Source organism: Marmota monax, unplaced genomic scaffold (assembly GCF_021218885.2).
Source record: "Marmota monax isolate L192 unplaced genomic scaffold, Marmota_monax_Labrador192_F-V1.1 WCK01_AAM20220418_F8-fsc00292, whole genome shotgun sequence".
NCBI classification, from domain to species: domain Eukaryota; kingdom Metazoa; phylum Chordata; class Mammalia; order Rodentia; family Sciuridae; genus Marmota; species Marmota monax.
Genome location: NW_026692864.1, coordinates 1,409,337 through 1,423,917, shown reverse-complemented (window position 1 = coordinate 1,423,917; position 14,581 = coordinate 1,409,337). Strand labels below are relative to the sequence as shown.

At 48.0% G+C, this 14,581-nt stretch overlaps 1 long non-coding RNA gene across 1 annotated transcript in view; it reads right to left on the bottom strand.

Moving 5' to 3' along the window:
• LOC124096050 (uncharacterized) overlaps positions 1-14,363 on the bottom strand; it is a 59,530-nt gene extending 45,167 nt beyond the window's left edge. Inside the window, exon 1 of the long non-coding RNA XR_009227265.1 lies at positions 14,156-14,363. This is a non-coding gene — a long non-coding RNA (uncharacterized LOC124096050). The remainder of the gene's footprint in view (positions 1-14,155) is intronic.
• Between the last annotated feature and the right edge of the window lie 218 nt (positions 14,364-14,581).

Genomic DNA, 14,581 nt, shown 5'->3' with positions numbered 1-14,581 from the left:
GCTAAGGGGATTACAGGTTTAGGGAAATGACTGGGGACTTCTAGGTGCTGTTCCAGGGGCCTGGAATGGACAGTTGAGGGTCCCTGCAAACCTTGAAAATACCCTGGTTACTCTTGGTGTCCCCAGGCTTGAAGGTCATTTAGATAAAGGTAGGGCTAATCACCTTGTATTGCCAGTTTTTCTTTTTAAGACAGACACTCCTTAAGTGATTAACATGCCTTTGTGCAGAGCTGAGCAGGAATCTGACCCAAAGTGTAAGGTAACAAAGGAGACAGATGCAAAATGAAGGCAGAAATTCCTAGTCCTTACTCTACTTTCAGCGACTCACTGGACATCCGAAGGCCCAGTGAAGAGTCGGTGGTTCTAGCCAAAGCAGCCTGGAATTCCCTGCTGTACTAGAGCATGGGCTATGACAGTGGCAAAGGCATTTAGAAGCTGATGCACCCCAAGAAATACGGTATGGGAGCCAGAATGTGCCACCCCACACAGAAGGACTGCGGAACTGAAGGCAATTCAGAAGCTCCGCCCTCCCTTTGTTGGCCTAAAGGCAGGACACAAATCTGCAAAGATAGAAGATGCCCTGCCCTCCACCAGGGAGCACCAAGGCTGGCCACCAAGATGCTCCGACCCTCGAGCTGCACCAGGGGAAGGCTGGGCTGGCTGCACTCAAGCCAAGCTCACCAGCCTCTGTCCACAAGGAATTTGCCTTCCCCAAGCCGTCCCCTGAGAGACTCAAAGTTCTTGTCCTCTGTCTCATCATTCCTCTGAAAACCCAGCGCTCTTTGTGGACAGTGCTATAGAAGCCAGAATCCAAAGCCACTTCTAGACTGTGATTCTGTTATGCTCGAATTCGGGACCCCCAAAAGACCACCAGAGACTCAAGATCGATGTAAGCAGCAAAGAGGTGTTTATTGCGAGCTAGCTTGGTCCTCCGCGCGCACACACAGCAACTGGTGACGCTGAGAGGCCCCGAGCTCAGGGTTTGCAGCAGTTTTATACATTCTTTGGAGAAGGCAGGGACCCCCACATACATCATAGCATCTCTTAGCAAATCATCACACACCACAGGAAAATCAAATAACAACTCTAAAACATGATTAGCACATTCACTGGCGGGAACAAGTTGGGTAAGGATGATTGGTCAGTACAAAAGGGGTATTCATTTGAACTGATTGGTTTAAGCCAAGAGGGGTGTACGTGCTGAACTACATGGTTTCCCAACACGTTATCAACCACCATAAACTACTGGGAGGGTCATCTAGCATCCCATGTATTTCCCTGTCTCATGCTGATTGGTGGCTGCTAGGGGATTGTTATGGGTCTCCACCTAGCCTGACTGAGTCAGGGACACCTGGCTCAGCAGATCTCTCCTGTTATTTGTAGATTAAACCACTTAGCAGGGTGGGAATGTACCTAGGAGTGCTCTATGGGTCTTTCCAAGGACAAAGGTCATGTCCCTTCCTTGGACAGGCTTTGCTCTGAGGTAGAGGCTGGTTTTTCAATTCCTGGTGTCTCCCACATTCACAGAAAACATACAGGTTGATAAACTTCTGTTGTTTTTTCTTTTAGTCTGTGTTTTGTTACGGGGCTGTCTCCTAAGAACGTATGGGCACGGAGGGGAAAATGATTTTTCTTCCTTTACAGGAGATACTTTAAAATCCATCATAGTAGAAAGAAACCACTTTCTGGGGAGGGAAATGTAACATTCGGAAGGTCATACAAAAACACAGCCAGTGCAAGTTCAAAGCCAGCCTCGGCAACTTAGTGAGGCCCTAAGCAACTCAATGAGATCCTGTCTCTAAATAAAACAAAAGCGGGGTGGGGGGGCGGGCTGGGGATGTGGCTCAGTGGTTAAGCACCTCTGGATTCAGTCCCCTGTGCCAGGCACAGGAAGGAAGGAAGGAGGGAGGGAGGGAGGGAGGAAATCACCTAAGCATGACAGGTCTCTTCTGGGTTTTTCCATTCATATTCTTGTACCACCTGTTCATCCATTGTGTCCTGGAAGCAATCAAGGTTGCTTTTGTGTGAGAGGAAATACATAAGAGTAAGAAAATTAAATCAACAAAATTCCCCCTCTACCTCGGCAAACTCTTCATCACCACCTACGGAGACCATGATGTGACTGGCAGCCACCAACTTGCCAGATAGGACGGCCCGGAGCTGGGGCAGGCGCTGGACGTCTCTCGACCCTGCGAGATGCTCAAGCCCACGTCCCTGCCAGTCAGTCCGTGCCAGCTGTCCACTGGTGTGAACCGAGTTCCGATTCTTCACGGTCTGCCCAACAGGGCTGAGCTAGGAGAGCGCCTGGCGCCGGGACACCCCAGGCACCGGTCAGGTCCGCGGTGCGGGTAGCCCCCCCTCCCCAACACCGGGCACACCCAGCTCCCCAGAACGGGAAATCAAGACCCAGACTCCGGGGGTCCAGCCCCGTCCGGGTATAAAATCTCCCACGGTGACCGGAAAAGCCCAAGTCCTCTCCCTCGACCACCGGGGATCAGGAAGTGCAGCGCGAGCTCCGGGGACCTCCGCACGCCTCCCTGTGATTGACAGGTGAAGGGGGCGGGCTTGCCCAATGAGAAGCGCGAGCTGCAGCCCGGGCGCTCCCTCCAGGGCCTCGGAGGTCTGTTGCGGGGAACTGTCCCCTGGCCACACTTCTCCAGTGCCACTGTCTGCCCCGACGTCGGTTCTTTTGTTTTTTTGGAGGCCCAGCCCCTGGCCTTCCTTGTCTTGTGGAGGCAACTCCAGTTTCTGCCTCCACCATCTCCATCTGCTCTGGGGGTGTGTGGGGTGTGTCCCCATTTCCCTCTTGTTATAAGGACTCCACATATTAGATTAGGACCCAAACAAATCCATTATGACCTGATTTTAATTTAATTCTATCTGCAAAGACCCTGTTTCCAAATAAGGCCACAATCACAGGTTCTGAGCAGACATCAGCTTGCGGCAGCACATGATTCAACCTGGCACAGCCGGGAAGACCAGCCTGCCCTTCCCTTCTTTACTCATTCACTCATCAGACTTTTTTATTCAGTGCCGCTGGGCAAAGTGCTGGAAAACGTAAAGAGGGTGAGCACACACCCCCTCCCCCGTCCCTGAAGCTTACAATTCCAGGGAAGAAGGAGAAACTGGAGTGTGGTTCTAGTTTCAAAATTTTGGGAGTATGTGGAATAATCCACTGAAGTACACACCTTAAAAATGTAACAAAATGCTCTTATCCTCCTGGAGAATTAAGGCTCTTTACTTCATAAGATCCATCCTAATAAAGATGCAAAGAATGGAACCCACACCTATCACACATCACTACACACCTCCTCAAGTCTAGCTTACATTTTAGGGGGGGGTATTTTTTTAAATTCTCATTTAGTATTGATCAGTGACAGGCATCTTTGTTACTTGGGCTTCAGAGGCTTACCAAAGCCATTGCCAGAGAAGAGCTGGTGGCAGAAGTGGGAGAGAATATGGAGCAATGGCAGCTGCCCCCTAGGACACCGTCCAAAGGGCCCTGGGTGAGAAGGGGAGGCACGTGCTTCCAAGGAAGATAAATATCTTGAGCCAGAAAGATGCTGTCTCTTCAGCCCTTCTGAGGTTACAGACGAGTACCTTCCCATACACTGTCAGAAGCAGGGCTCAGGTGTGATGGGAATACCAACTATTGCAGGAAATTCACTCACACCCCGTCGTCAGCCAGTGCCACCCTGTCTAGGTGACTGGTTGACACCTGTGACCTCTGGAGGAGTCCCCCTACCTGATGGAGACCTTTGCCAGACACTCTTGGGACATGCCACCCTGCCCCTTCTCCTGGGATGCTGATGTGTCTGTCACCAAAGGGGTACAAAAGCCTGCCCACCTCTGAAGTCAGGGCGGTATCTCTTCTCGGTATCCCCTCCCTTTACCTTAGGGCTGTCTCCCGAGGAGATCTCCCTCCATATACCACACGCCTCCAAATCCCTGGCTCAGGCTCTAATTCTGGGGAAGGCAACCTCTGAAGGAGTCCTTAAGAGATGGTTTTTAATGCAGACAGCTGACTCTAATTCTGAGGATAAACCTGACACCTAACGAGTCACTCATTTCTTATACTTGGTCTCATGATATTATCCAGTCATTCTTTTCTGCCATAAAAAGTCTTCGCCAGAAATAAATTTTGAACTGGCTTTCTTGGAAGTCCAGTCCAAGATTAAATTTAAAATAAAATAAAATTTTATTTTAAATTTGTAAATTTAAAATAAAATTTTGATAAGAACACACAATCAGTTCAATGGGAGAAGCTGTGTTGGTCAGCTTTCCATTACTGTAATGAAGACCTTAGATAATCAAGTTATAAAGAAAAAAGGTTTATTTTGGTTCCCAGTTTTAGATGTTTCTCTTCATGATCCATTGGTCCTTTTGCTTTCAGCCCAAGATGGCACATCTTGACAGGAGCTTATGGGAGAGAAAAACTACTCACCCCCTGGCTAGAAAGCAAAAGAGACATAGAGGAAGAGACTGGGGTCCCTCAAACTCCATTGAGGCATGCCCCCATTGACCTAAAGACCTTCCAATAGGCTCCACCTTTTGAAGTTTCCACCACCTCCCAATAGTGCCAAGCTGAGGAACAAACCTTTGCCACATGGACCCTGGGGGACACTTAAGATCCCAGCCACAGCAGAAATGGTCATAATAAATAGCTTAGATGAAGAACCGTAACTGCAAGCTCAAGTTTCCAAACCATAAGGCCCCATGCTGTTCTCTTCCCACCAGGAGTGAACTCTAGGGATTCAAATCGTGTCTGCGCAAGGCTGAGCCACCCTGTCTGTTAACTGCCTCCATCTCTCCCTCCCTCCCTTCCTTCAGGAGTCACTGATGCGGGTCCTGGCGCGGTTACTCACTCTCCCTCCTCCCTCACGCTCCTGGGGCTTGCCTGACTAACCCAGCTGCTTTGGTGGACTTCAAAGGTCACAGTCCAGCTCTGGACTCTACGCTCTGTCTCCCTCTGCTCCACTCTGTTGCTTCTGGGTCAGCAGTTTCTGTTCTTGCTGTTTTTCATTCCTCATTTAGAGGAATTGCTCAGAGATTTTTTTTTTAAGTTTATGAAAATGAGAGTAAAAGGGAACAAAAGTTGTCTCTGGGTCAAGAGTGCATGAGAGGAGCTGGGTGAAGTGGTGCATGCCTGTAGGCCCAGAGGCTTGGGAGACTGAGGCAGGAGGACTGCAACTTAGCAAGACCCAAGCAACTTAGTGAGACCCTATCTCAAAATAAAAAATAGGAAAGGCTGGGGATGTGGCTCAGTGGCTAAGCACCCCTGGGTTCAATCCCTAGTGCCAAAAAGAAGAGAGAGAGAGAGAGATTAAGAGAGAGGGAGGAGAGAGAGAGTGCACAGTATGGAGAAGTGTAGATGTTTGCATTAGGGACGGAAGGTCTGGCTTGGGCTTGGAGGGATGGTGGTGTGTCTGCCCTTCTCACTTAAACAAAAGTGTTTGCAAATCAGTTTAAACAAAAACACGACGTTCTCTGGATTATCACCTCCTGGGAGAGCACAAAGACCAAGTGCTGCCTTGGCCCCTGGGAACTCACCCGAGTTCAGTCCTTTTCTCCCCTGCCCCTTCCAGCTCCCTCAGTATTGCAACACCGTGAGCACACCCAGGCGACGCCCGACTGATCCCCACCCTGCGGAGCTTGCAGGCTGCGGGCCTGTTCCTGCGCGCCCTCCCCCTGCGCGCCCTCCCCCTGCGCGCCCTCCCCCTGCGCGCCCTCCCCCTGCGCGCCCTCCCCCTGCGCGCCCTCCCCCTGCGCGCCCTCCCCCTGCGCGCCCTCCCCCTGCGCGCCCTCCCCCTGCGCGCGCACCACACTTCCGCAGCGCGCAGATGAAGTCTGGGCAGAGCAAACTCGGGTCCGGGAGGGGGTTACTCCCCAGCTGCCCCGGTCTCCAGCCAGGCCCGAAGAACCGGGCCAAGTGGTATAATTTGGGTCCAAAAGAAATGCCTGGCGAGAAAGGGGCCTGGCCTAAGAGAGTCGGTGGGTTCCTGACTTAGACGTGGTTGGACAACCAGAGCGACGTCCGGGACCGCAGTCCTTGGCGGGGCCAAGACACACGCCCCCCTGGGGGAGTCTCTGAATTTACAAGTGCACGTGTGAATATTTACAAACCGCAGGGTTTTCTCGAAGCGTTCATGGGTTCTTAATTGGAAATTGTGATAGGTTTTGCTTAAACAAGATTTCTGTTGCCTCAGTTTTATTTCCTAAGGGATCTATTTAAATGTTTGAAAACTTTGACGTGCCTGACAAAGTCAAATTCTAAAACTAAATCTTGCAGATTTTCAGAGAGCCCCTGGAAGGTCTAAAAACACATGATAGACATAATTATATAAAGTCACTTTTAATATATGTTCCAAAATCATATGGGATTCCTAGAAATCTGGTATCTCCTAATATACTGTTATCAGACATAAGTCTGATGCCAAATTCTCATACACTACAGAAATAACCACATTTCTTTGTCATCATGAGTGGTCATCTTTACCCAGGCTACTTTTGAAAAAATTTTTAATTTGTTCTTTTTAGTTATATATGACAGTAGAATGTATTTTGACAAATCATACATATGGGCTACTTTAAGTCTTGTCTTTATTCTTGTGCGTTTCTGAAAGGTTTTGCAAGCAACTGTAATTCTAAAGTGCTATGTCTTCAAGAAAATTCGTGGAAGGGATGATGAGAACTCTGACATGTAGAGATTTCCAGCAAGTTGGATAGGGTGAAAACTTTCAAAAACTCTAATGAAAAGGCAGATGGGCTGGATATGGTGGCACCAGCCTACGATCCCAGAGGCTCAGGAGGCTGAGACAGGAGGATCGTAAGTTTGAGGCCAGCCTCAACAACTTAGCAAGGAAGTAAGCCACTTAGTAAGACTCTGTTTTCCAATTAAAGACTAAAAAGGGCTGAGGATGTGGCTCAGTTGTTAAGCACCCCTGGGTTCAGTCCTGGGGAAAGAAATAAAGAAGAAAAGAAATAACTTCATGTGTTCCTAAAACTGCAAAACCAGACAGAACAGAAATTAACTTGAGACTGAATTCACTGATGAGAAAGAGTTATGGGTTTCCATGACCTTCTGTTTCAACCTAAACCCACTGCCTCAAACTCCCAAAGCTGACCGGACTTTCAACTCAGGAAACAAAGAGGCTGTCCCCGCCCTGCCCGGTTCCTGAGGTGCCTTGAGAGGGATCTGATTGCTAGGGACCTGATTTCCCAGTAGGATTCTGACATTGGTCTGACTTAACCCTCCACCACACATCTCTTACCAATTACGCAGCAGACTCCTGTGGTCAGGGTTTCAGATTCTTTCCTTAGTTATCATTGCTATTCTGTTTTGCTTTGTTTAAATTGCTTGTCTTTTGTGGATCTTAGTGTCTTGGAACTGTGACTAAAACCAAAATTGTAGTTAGCCCCATACCTAGAAAATATTCCCCAAGCCGGGTGCGGTGGCGCATGCCTGGAGACAGGAAACAGGAGGATCGCAAGTTCAAAACCAGCCTCAGCAATAGCGAGGCACTAAGCAACTCAATGAGACCCTGTCTCTAAAGAAAATAAAAAGCAGGGCTGGGAATGTGGCTCAGTGGTAAGTGTCCCTGAGTTCAATTCCCTTGTATCAATCAATCAATCAATAAAAGGGCTGGGTATTGTGGCTCAGGGTTAAGCAACCCTGAGTTCAGTGCACGGACCAAAAAATAATAATAATAATATTTTAAAAAAAAACAGGCCAGATGTAGTGGCACACGCCTGTAATCCAGCGGCTCTGGAGGCCAAGACAGGGGGATCGAGAATTCAAAGCCAGCCTCAGCAACAGTGAGGCGATGTCTCTAATAAAAATACAAAATTGGGCTGAGATTGTGGCTCAGTGGTTGAGTGCCCCTGAGTTAAATCCCAGGAACCCCCCACTTTGCTAAAAAAAGTAATATATATATACACACAAACACACACACACACACACACACACACATATATATATATATTCACACACACACACACACACACACACACACACATATATATATTCCCCAAGCCATGGCCCCTACCAGCCTCTACAGAAATGTTCACCTTTTTATAAGTGTTTTTTTAATTGTTATATATGACAGCAGAATGCATTTCAATTCACAGTACACATATAGAGCACAATTTTTCATATCTCTGGTTGTACACAAAGTAGAGTCGCATTATTGGTGTCTTCGAGCATGTACTTAGGGTGATGATGTTGAAACATTCGTCTTGGACCTGCCTGAGATTAATTTCCAGTTTCGTTCTTGTTGCCTGATTTTGTTCTCATAAGCTCCCAAACTTGCTTCCTGACCACAGCTGCCAAATACACATGAAGGATGTGACTTCCTGGGACAGCTCCTTCTCAGAGACTTGAAACCTCTAATTCTTAGGGGGCCTTCCAGTGGACAGATTTTGATCCAAGGGGGGAAATGCCAAGGGAAAATCAAAACGGAGTAGCATTGGTTCACGGGACTTTAATAGAGTCAGGAGGCCTCTGTTAATCAGATCTGAGACACGACCACAGCTGACCCGTTAGATCCGGCTGCAGACATGCCCACCCAGAGCTGACCGTTAACCTCTGCTAATCTTCCGTACAACTGACCCCTTCCTCCCGACTACCCAGAGACTGAGAATGCACCAGCCCTTCTTCCAAGACTGCCTCACTTTTTCCAGCACCACTGGTAATTCCTCACAGGTGATGTGATTTCCATACCTTGTGGTTTAAGTCTATAACTGTAGCTGACACTTGGTAAAACCTCTGAGCACATTTTTGAGACTGCTCGAATCTCTATTTTCCCAGGTTACAATTCTAAGTAGCCCCAAGTAAATTTTCTTTGTTCTCAACCAGGTTCATTTGATTCTTGGTCAACAACAGGAACCTCTTTCCCTGCCTGTTATCTTCCAGCCTCTCTGTTAGGTTAATTCTCTGTCCCTTCAAAGTAACCTGCTTTTGCTATTGAAAGTTTGGGTGTCCTCTTTCTCCTTGGAATTCAGAAGTCTTGCCAGGATCGGCCCTTATCTCTTCAGAGGTTACCCTACCTGGGTTTCCACCAGTCTTTAGAAAAGTCTTCATCTTCCTTCTGTTAAAGCATCTGTTTTCTCCACCTTCCTGTGTTCCCTTGCACCTTGGACTGGGTCCTCCAGGTCCATTCTCTGTTTCAGGATTTACATTTTTTCAGCTCCGCCCCCCCACCCCCGTATTCCAATTACTGGGATTTCAGTAGAGATCACTCTCTTTTTCCAAGCTGTCTGATGAATTTTCAAATTTGAAAAACCATGGGCCTTGGTTTGGGACACAGAGTACCAATTTTTAAACATCTGAATAGAATCTCTTTGAAAGGACTCTTGCTATTGTTTGGTAAAGGTCCCCATCTGGTCCCTCCCTCACTCTTGTCAGTGACAGCCCTGGTTTCCCTTCCTTGGCCTTGCTCTTCGCCCCCTTACAGCTTCCCATGTCCTCAGCAGCCAGGTCAGGTGTCTCCAGTCTCTCAAGAAGTTACATAAGAAATAAGTTTCCATTGAGGTTGGGGTTATGGCTCAGTGGTAGAGCGCTCACCTCGCCCTGATCCTCAGCACCACATAAAAATAAATAAATAAATAAATGGAATAAAAATTATTAAAAAAAAGTGTAAAAAAAAGAAATAAGTTTCTGCCAGGTGCAGTAATTAATGCATGCCTGTAATTCCAGCAGTTCAGGAGGCTGAGGCAGGAGGATCGCAAGTTCAAGGCTAGCCTCAGCAGCTTAGTAAGGCTCTAAGCAACTTAGTGAGACCCTGTCTCAAAATAAAATATAAAAGAGCTGGGGATGCAGCTCAGTAGTGCCCTTGAACCCACTCCCCAGGACCACACAGAAAACAGAAACAACAATTTCTACATCTATGGTTAAGGGATGAGCACTCAGCACATCATGACGTGTCTGTTGAAGCTTAGGAAGGACCTGTCACTTTCTCTAGCGCTACCTACGTACAGGCAGCAACTATAGCCTAGAGTCAGAGCTCGAGTTACCTGTGAAGCTGCCCTCCAGGTCCTCCAAAATCTAAGGGCTTAAAAAAACAGCCATGCATTTTCTCATAATTTTATGGATCATCCATTTGGACAAGATCAGCTTCCTTCTGCTCTGGCTTGAGACTTGCACGGCAGCTGCAGGGACCTAGTGGCTGGATGGAGCTGGATTGACCAGATGGCCTACTCTTCTGAGCGTTCCTGCCAGCTCTCAGCTGGGTGCCTGGATCTCCTTCACATGATCCCTCCTCCTGTAGGTGAGGCGGACTCCTTGACAGGCTGGCAGAGGGTCCTAAGAACCCAAGAGCAGAAACAGCAAGGCCACTCGAGGCCAAGCCTTGGAAGGCACACAACATAATTTCTGTTGTGTTCTGTTGGCCAGAGAAAGTCATAAGACCAGTCCAGACCCAAGGGTGGGTAAACAGGAGCGACCTCTTGCTGCAAGGAGGACAAAACCGCATTGCAAAGGGGTAGGCCTTCAGGGATGGGAGGAGTTTCTGAAGTCAGCTTTGTCAGCAGGCCAACACTGGTGACCCTAGGCTTGCCTGGGGTCCAGTGCTGGGCAGCGCGGCAGATACAGGCCTTCACCAAAATCGAGCCCTGTCTTTCTCCAGATCTGGGGTCTGATCCCAAACCATCACTTTTCAGTCTGCCCAGAGCCCCAAGGGCAACATTCATACAGTGCTTCCTGTGTTTCCACAATCGTCACCGGCCTGTGTAGTGGGCATGGCGATCCTTTCAAAGTCGGGACTGTTATCATTCCCGGGTCCAAAGAGGAAACTGAGGCAGAAAGTCACTTGGCTCGGCTCACCCAGAAAGTAGGAGGATTGAGGCCAGGCTTTGGGATCCCCCCGCGTGGGCAGTCTGCTGGCTCCACGGGTCTCCTGGGAGGGCTGTGGGTGTCCCCTTCTTTGGCATCCGTCCTGCCTTCCTTTTCTCATGCAAGGAGGCCAAGCTAAGGGACTCTGGGGGCGTGGTGACTGGAGCAGACACCAGAACTCTCTCCACCAATGTCTCTCAGGGAGCGAGTGGGCAGAGCTTGGCAAGACATCTGAGATCCCGGGCTCCCTGGGGAAGGCAGCAGGTGAGGGCTTGTTTTGGTGCCAAGGCAGGGCATTGTCACTAGGAGCAAGCAGCCAAGAGGACAGCGTGTCTGGTCTTGCTTCCTGGGAGAAAGGTTAGCATGTGGGCCTTCTCTAGGAGAGCTCCGGTGGAGGAGATGGAGTGGAGGAGATGGAGTGGAGGAGTTGGAGTGGAGGAGATGGAGTGGAGGAGATGGAGTGGAGGAGATGGAGTGGAGGAGTTGGAGTGGAGGAGATGGAGTGGAGGAGTTGGAGTGGAGGAGATGGAGTGGAGGAGATGGAGTGGAGGAGATGGAGTGGAGGAGTTGGAGTGGAGGAGATGGAGTGGAGGAGATGGAGTGGAGGAGTTGGAGTGGAGGAGATGGAGTGGAGGAGATGGAGTGGAGGAGTTGGAGTGGAGGAGATGGAGTGGAGGAGTTGGAGTGGAGGAGATGGAGTGGAGGAGTTGGAGTGGAGGAGATGGAGTGGAGGAGATGGAGTGGAGGAGATGGAGTGGGGCTCAGCACTCCCAAAGCTACACTCCATGTGTCCCCACAGACACAGTTTCCATATGTTCTCTTTTTGTGAGTCCAGCTCTCAGACAGCTCTCTTATAAGGTATAAAGTTAGATCCAGATAAGTGCCACGTGACCACACTACTTCCAAGGTGTTGGGACTAGAGCTGTCCATTTGAGATGACACCCTTATGTCACTGCCTTTTAAATAAGACTTTTTTTCACTCTGTGTTAGTCCAATAGATTTGTTTTTGTATTAAGAAAATTGGTTTCAGATTTGTTAATTTGAAATGTAACGAACACTTTTAATAATAACCTTATTTTCTAAAGATGGGTGGGTTTGTGGACTTGTGAAGGCCACTTTCTGCCAATGGACCTATATTTATGTCACTATCATGTTCAACGAAGTGCAAATATAGTAAGAGACAGCTGGTGTGAAAAAGAAAACCATAAAGAAGGGACTCTGCCCCCACCCCTGCTCTTATGGAATGGTTTGCATTATATCTTCCATTCAGACAGATAAACATGAAATTCTCACCTACAACCCAAGTGAGAATTCTCTAGTGCATTACTCCATATTGAACAACAAGCAGCACGTGACAAATTTGAATTCAGCCAGATTTACAGAATGCTGGAGCACTTAGGACACAGACTGAACTCTGCAGAGCCTGCTGTTGACCAGAAGCCTTACCAGTAACATAAACAGGCTACAAATACATAGTCTGTTTGTTGTATGTGTTATATATGTGGAAAGTGTGCAAGAAGTTACTCTTCAGTGCAATCTGCCAGTTATTGGAGCAATAACTGCTGGTGTGGAGAGGATGAGCCTCACATAAATTTTTTGGTATCAGAGACTGAACCCAGGGTGTTTAACCACTGAGACACATCCTCAGCCCTATCTATCTATCTATCTATCTATCTATCTATCTATCTCTGTCTATCTATTTATTTTGAGACAGGATCTTGCTAAGTTGCTTAGGGCCTCACTAAATTGCGGAAGCTGGCTTTGAACTTGTGATCCTCCTGCCCCAGCCTCCAGAGCTGCTGGGATTACTAGCATGCGCCCCGTTATGTTTTAAGCAGATACTTGCAACACTTGAGCTTACAACATAGCAACAGGAAGAGGCTGTGAAATCACTGTGCTAGCACAGTCTGTACTGACTTCCTGCAGTTAGGATTTAGTATTGTTTGTTTGCATCTCTCTCAGCTGCAAAGGGCACTGTAAGCATATGTGTTTGTGTGAACCCAGGGGCACTCTACTACTGAGCAGCATACCAGCTCTTTTGACTTTTAATTTGGAGACTAGGTCTCACCAAGTTGCCCAGGCTGGCCTTGAATTTGTGATCCTCCTGCCTCAGCCTCTTCAGGAGCTAGAATTAAAGACACACACCACTACCTCCAGCACTATTCATGATTTTAAAAGTTTTAGCAAAGTAGAAATAGAAGTGAGCCTCTTTAATCCAATAATACATCTATAAAAAATAAAGGCAGCACAAATATCACTCAGAATAATAGAATATTAAAAACATTCTCCAGAGAGGGGGAAAAAAACAAAGATAACAGCTATTACTGCTACTATTCAACATTCAATTGGATACTCTAGCCACTGCAATAAGGCAGGAAAAAAGACATAAAATGAGTAACGATTGGAAAGTCATTATTGTCTTAATGCACGATTGTACTCATGGAAAATCCAAAATAATCTATAAACTATTATAATACTTTAGCAGGATACAGTGGCACACACTTTAGCCCCAGCTACTTGGGAAGCTGAAGCAGGAGGATTGCTTGAGCCCAGGAGTTCAAGGTCAGCATGGGTATCATAGCAAGACCCTGTGTGTTACTAGGGATCCAACCCAGGCTCTTGTGTATGGTAAACTGATAGTTAATTGTGGGAGACCAACCTTACACATGACTGGGTTACACTCCCCGGCTGGGTGCTGAGGTGCTCAGTCGCAGAAATGTGGTAGAGCTTTCCCCACCCTTCTTGGGTCCAAGGGTCAGTGTCTCGTCATGGGTGTGTCTTGCTACAGCCCCATGGGTGAAGCTACGCTCACCTGTTCCTTTGTAATATAACCCCTTGACCTGTTTAGGATAGAATCTTCCATGGAAGTGCCTTGTATGTGTGTCCCCTTCTCTTACTGTGCCCTTGGGTGTGGCCTACCCAAGTGTCAGTCAACCTGCTGACAGTGGACATCATGAAGATAGACTCAGCCCCCTGAAAACTGACCCCTTGCCTCATTTAAATAGCTGCTCCTCAATAAAAGGGGTCAGCGCGTGCTCTCGCTCTCTCTCTTTCTGAAGACCCTTAAGGTCAGAGGAGAATATTAAAAACAATCACAGCAACCCCAGAGAAAAAGGTATTTGTGTCTCTTGTGTGGTTATTTTGCGCAGCCCAGGTAGCCCAGTTCAACTAGAGTGACCCTGAGTCTTTTAGTCGCGAGAATAGAAACCCGGCAGTTAATAAGGGAATTTAGCGAGATCTCTAAATATCAGGTCAACTAAACAAACCATTGTGTTTCTAAGTCAGCAACTAACAGGTAAGAAGTGGTTTTTCGATATGAGATCTTACCATGTTGCCCAGTCTGGTCTTGAGAGCAGAAGATTGAAACGTGTCAGGTAGACGAGTTAAGGACACTCCCCCCATGTTTACAAATGGGGCAGACAGCTTGCGCCCTGAGAGTCCACTGGAGGCTGAAGCTATGCACTTGGAACCCTGAACCAGTCCCCAAAGTGAAGTGAGGCGTGACCAGCAACCTGACTGGACAGGGGCACATGAACAGCAGGTGCCCTGGTGTGGCCGGACTCAAAGACCCACTTCTTTAAAATCTCTAGCCTGTGGCCTGCAAGGTTACCAACTCTCCTCTACACCTATCACATAAACCTCCAGATAACAGCGGCATGTCGGCAACCCTCCTAGGGACCCTTGCCCCCACAAGAGCTCTGTTTTCTTTCTGTTAATAAATCCTGTTGCCTTTGCTCTCACCTTCGTGTCCAT